This window comes from Arachis ipaensis, chromosome B7, assembly GCF_059453495.1.
Source record: "Arachis ipaensis isolate K30076 ecotype BB chromosome B7, ASM5945349v1, whole genome shotgun sequence".
Classification (NCBI taxonomy): Eukaryota; Viridiplantae; Streptophyta; class Magnoliopsida; order Fabales; family Fabaceae; genus Arachis; species Arachis ipaensis.
In genome coordinates this window covers 104,777,944-104,783,779 of record NC_142442.1, presented here as the reverse complement: position 1 = coordinate 104,783,779, position 5,836 = coordinate 104,777,944, and the positions used below count along the sequence as shown (strand labels likewise).

The 5,836-nt window shown below is 41.1% G+C and overlaps 1 non-coding gene across 1 annotated transcript; it reads right to left on the bottom strand.

Moving 5' to 3' along the window:
- Positions 1–3,758: 3,758 nt before the first annotated feature.
- Positions 3,759–3,865, bottom strand: LOC148553603 (small nucleolar RNA R71). The gene has a single exon (XR_015892913.1). It is a non-coding gene; the product is annotated as a small nucleolar RNA R71 (small nucleolar RNA).
- Positions 3,866–5,836: the final 1,971 nt, after the last annotated feature.

Sequence of the window (5,836 nt, the reverse complement as noted above, 5' to 3'; positions counted from 1 at the left end):
GGTGGGGATAGGTGGGAGTTATGATGGTCATGGGGAAGTGGTATGGATGTGATTGGGCTAGGGTTTATAGAGAAGTATGTATGGGGAAGTGTGAAAGTAGGTAGGGTTAAGTGGGGTAGGTGATTCACTCGAAAACCGACTCTCAACAATTTCCTTCCAGCAAGTGCACCAGATTTTCGTCAAGTAAAAACTCACTGTAGAGTGAGGTCAAATCCCACAGGGATTGGTAGATTGATCAATATTAATTGGAGAATTGTTCTAGTTGAGCTGAATCAGAATTGAATTCGAATTGTAGAATGTAAAATTGGCGGGAAACTTAAGTTGCAAGAAATTAAAGAGACAGAAATTAAATTGCAGAATATAAATGGCAGAATCTTAAATTTCAAGAAATTAAATGAGAATGGGGAATTAAGAATGAAATTAACAAAGCAGAATGTAAAAGAACGGGTAGATCAGAGATGGGGAAGTTCATTGGGGTCAGGAGATGTGAGAATTCTCCGGATCAAATTCATTTTCATCTTTTTGATGCCAGGGCATTTTGGCCAGTTTCACTGACCTTTTCTTTACTGTTTTTAAGGTAGTTTCATGCATTTTCTTAGAAAGTAAGCTAGTTTTGGGTAGATATTCATTTACATCGTGATTCAAGCATACATTGTGCACTTTACATGATTTCATGAGAATTTTGCATCAATTATATGACAAATTGGATGATGCATGACTCATGACTTGGACTAGAACTTTGATGCACTTTATTGCTTGATTTCAGGACAAAGGAAGCAAGAAAGAACCACGTTAGCAGCCACGTTAGTCTAACTAACGTGACCACTAACGTGGAATGGGAGCTAGCTTGCAACGTTAATGAGAAAAGTAATCGCCAATAACACCCTCGAAGCCATTATAACCCACGTTAAGAGTCACGTTAACTAAGTTAACGTGAACTCTAACGTGGAAGAAAGAAAATGGAGCCAACGTTAGTGACACTTACCTTTGTCACTAACGTTGGACCAAGCTCATAAGTGGCCACATTAAGAGCCACGTTAACTTAGTTAACGTGGACTCTAACGTTAAGAAGCAAAAGAGAAGCCAACGTTAGTGACATTCACCTTTGTCACTAACGTTGGCCAAGCCTCCATAAGCCACGTTAACTCACACGTTAACTTAGTTAACGTGGAAGCTAACGTGGAGAGAGAAATTGATAGCCAACGTTAGTGACACTTACCTTTGTCACTAACGTTGGGGTGAACCACCAAGAGCCACCATGAGCAACGTTAACTCCCACGTTAACTTAGTTAACGTGGAAGCTAATGTGGATAAAGAGATGATGAGCCAACGTTAGTGACACTCACCTTTGTCACTAACGTTGGAGATGGCTAGCATGACTACGTTAGAAGCCACGTTAACTTAGTTAATGTAGACTCTAACGTGGGAAATAGGGGCACATTGGAATGTTAGTGACAAAGGTAAGTGTTACTAACGTTCTCGAAGAATTGGCACTGCTACGTTAGAAGCCATGTTAACCTAGTTAATGTGGAGTATAACGTAGGGACAAGGGAGGACTCTCCACGTTATTGGAAAAGGTAAGTCCCAATAACGTGTGCGAAGGACCAAGAGGCAACGTTAGTGGTCACGTTAGTGCCACTAACGTTGAAGTCAACGTGATCATATTTTGGTTAGGAACGTTAGTGAAAAAGGTGATTGTCACTAACGTTCTCGAACCCACACTTTCACTTAACGTTGACACCACTAACGTCCTGAGCCAAAGTCCCTGCCTACTTCACCTTTTCTCTTTGCAAGCAAAGCTAAGCCCAATGAAAAGGATAACTGCTTCAAACTGAAGATTCAGAGGCCCATACCCAAGACTTGAAGAGCCAACTAGAAGATCGGAAGAGTAGTATATATAGGAGTAGCTTTGAATTAGTTGGAGAGTTAGAAACTTTAGGGAGCCTTTGGCATAAGAACTACTCTCTGTATTTACTTTCTCTGCACTTCTAGTTTTACTTTCATCATGTATTCTCCATCTTGGTTTACATTTTCCAGAGCTATGAACAACTAAACCCCATTCATCGGGTTAGGGAGCTCTGTTGTAATTTGATGGATCAATATTAGTTTTCATTCTCCTTCTTCTATCTTTTCTCTTGATTTTACTAGAAAGCTTTCGATCTTCATCCAATTGGGTAGTTATCTTGGAAAAGAAGCTATTCATACTTGGATCTCTTCTGAACCTTGAAAGAGGAATGAAGAGATCATGCTAGAAATGCTTTCTCATGCTGGACCAAATTGGGTTTGGATGGATATGTGATTATAATCCTACCAATACTTGATTTGAGAAATGCATGTGGTATAATCAGTGACCATACTTCATCTCTTCTCATGAGCAATTGACCAAGGAATTGGTTATTGATCAAGATTTGAGAGATTGAATTACCAAGAAATTGGAATTCGATCACTTAAGATTGCCAAGGAGATCAATGAATGCATTAATTGAGGAAGAGATGAAAATGAACTTGATCCGGAGAATGCAACATCTCTTGAGCCCAATGAACTCCCCATTTCTGATCTTACCCATTCTCTTTAATTTCTGCCATTTACTTTTATGAGCAATTACCCCATTCCCTTTTAAGATTCTGTAATTTACTTTCCGCATTTACATTCAGCTCTTTATTTCTAGCATTTACTGTTTCTGCTATTTACTTTCCCGCCATTTAATTTTCTGCAAATCTCAAATCAAATTCTGGTTCGCTCAACTAGAACATTCCTCTAACTAAAGTTGCTTGATCAATCAATCTCTGTGGGATTCGACCTCACTCTATTGTGAGTTTTTACTTGACGACAAATTCGGTACACTTGCCGAAGAAAATTTGTTAAGAGACAAGTTTTGTGCGTATCAAGTTTATGGTGACGTTGCCGGGGATTGATTTTGTATCAACAATGATTAAGTCGGAGGATCACTAGATTGAGCATTTGTTACTCTGTTGATTTAAATTTCTGTTTGAGCATTTTACTTTCGGTTTCAGTTGTTTTGCATTCCCATCTCTTTAACCCCTTTATTTCAGTTGTTTACACTCTGTTTCACTCACCCACTAACTGTTTGATATATTGCATCACTGACACTAACAACAATTTTTTTAGAATAGTTTCTGGATCTATTTCCTTGCTTGTACCTTGTTGGTTGTATGACAGGGAGGAGAAGCGGGACTTCAACTTCCTTTGATTCTGAACCTGAGAGGACCTTCCTTAGACTAAGGAGGGAAGCAAGAGGAAAAAGAGTAGTGGGTGCTGAGGAAGAGGAAGAGTACTTTAAACTAGACATGAAGGAGAATATGGAAAACCATCATGAAGAAGAAGCTCACAACCATGGTAGAGAAGGTCTAGCAAATCATGCTGGGCAAGAGAGAAGAGTTCTAGGCTCCTACATCAATCCAAACCCAGGAAACTGTGGGAGTAGCATTCAAAAGCCAACTATACATGCCAACAACTTTGAACTAAAACCACAGCTCATCACCCTTATTCAGAACAACTGTTCATTTGGAGGAGGCGTCCAAGAAGACCCCAATCAACATCTAACCACCTTGAGGATATGCGATACTGTGAAGTCTAATGGTGTTCATCCTGACACCTATAGACTACTTTTGTTCCCTTTCTCACTCAAGGATAAGGCATCTAAATGGCTGGAATCCTTCCCTAAGGAGAGTTTGACAACCTGGGAAGATGTGGTGAACAAATTTTTAACCAGATTCTATCCTCCTCAAAGAATCAACAGGCTGAGAGCTGAGGTTCAAACTTTCAGGCAACAGGATGGTGAGACCCTATATGAAGCATGGGAGAGGTTTAAGGACCTAACAAGGAGGTGTCCACCAGATATGTTCAATGAATGGGTGTAGCTACACATTTTCTATGAAGGCCTTTCTTATGAATCAAAGAAAGTAGTAGATCACTCATCCGGGGGATCTCTGAACAAGAAGAAGACCATTGAGGAGGCCATAGATGTCATTAAAATTGTAGCAAAGAATGACTACTTCTTTGCCTCCGAAAGAGGGAACACTAGAGGAGTGATGGAGCTAAACAATGTAGATGCTCTGCTGGCCCAAAACAAGCTCATAACCAAGCAATTAGCTGACCTCACCAAGAAGATGGAGAAGAACCAAGTAGCAGCAATCACCACCTCATCAACAACCCAAGAGGGAGTGAATGCAGAGGCAGAGAGTGAGCAGGAGCAAGCCAACTACATTGGGAATTCACCTAGACAAAATCATGACCCATACTCCAAGACCTATAACCCTGGTTGGAGGAATCACCCAAACTTTGGGTGGGGGAATCAACAAGATCAAGCCCAAGATCAGAGACGTCACAACCCCAACAACAATGCAGCCCACCAACAATTCACACAGAGAACATATCAACACCACCGTAACAACACCTCTCCACGCCCATATCAAAACCAAAATAACACTCCTCATCCTTCTACCTCCAATCCCAACCTACCATCATCTAATGACAGACTCTCAAGGATTGAGAACCTGCTTGAAGGCATATGCCAAGAGATCCAAGACAACAAGGTGTTCAAGGAGGAAGTGTGAGCAAATTTTAAGAACCAGGGAGACACCATCAAGAGGTTGGAATCTCAAGTGGGGTATCTCTCTGAGCATATTCCCAAACCTACAGATGGATTCCCAAGTGACACAGAGAAAAATCTGAGAGGTGAAACAAAGAAAGTAAGATGGGAAATTGCAAGATGGTCACTATAAGTGGTAAGGAGACTGAGGACAAGCCAAACAAGCCGTCAGAACAACCTGGAGATACCTCAGCAGAGAAGAAGGAAAAAGATCACCAAGAACCAAAAATCTCACAACAGGAGCTGCTGAGACTCTATGCACCCTTTCCCCAACTACTCAATGGTGCTGTGGAGAAGAGAATATACTCAAGATTTCTTGACTTGTTTGCATCTCTGCATGTAAACATACCATTCATTAAGACCATCCAACAAATGCCTGCATACATCAATTATATGAAGGAACTGCTTTCTAGGAAAAGCTCACTCAAGGGAGGCCAAACTATAGTGATGAACAAGGAGTGCAGCGCCCTCATTCAACCAGAGTTGCCTACAAAAAGAAAGGACCCAAGGAGTTTTCACATCCCCTGTGCCATAGGAGAAACAATGTTTGATAAAGCACTCTGTGATTTGGGAGCAAGCATCAACTTAATGCCTTTATCCCTTATGAAGAGGCTGCAGATCAATGAGATAATGCCCACAGATGTAGTCATCAGGCTAGCTGATAAAACTCAAAAATAAGCAATAGGAGTGGTGGAAAATGTGTTGGTAAAGGTTGGGAAATACTTCCTCCCAACATACTTTGTCATATTGGACATGGAAGAGAGTCACACTCACCCAATCATATTGGGAAGACCATTCCTAGCTACAGCCAGAGCACTCATAGATGTAGAGCGAGGGGAGCTAATCTTGAGTATCCATGATGAACAACTCAACTTTAATGTCTTCAAACTCTCACAAGAAACAGATCAAGAGAACAAGGAACCAAGGAAGAATCACAGTGAGATACTGAAGGAAGAAACAAGCACTGAAGCACAACCAGCATATCTGGGAACTCCCTTGATTGATGAACAAGGCAAACAGCAATTGCCACAGCTCAAAGAAAATCAGGAGGAACCCAAACCACCAGAAGCATATAAGACCAGTAACCACATTTCCTTAGAGGAGGAGGTCACAAAGAGTAAGACAACATCACAAGGAACAAAGAAGAAGGTACCAAGGAGGTGGAGGAACAAGAAGATCCCTACCGAGGACTTCTCTCCAGGGGATAAAGTGATCTCAGCTTAC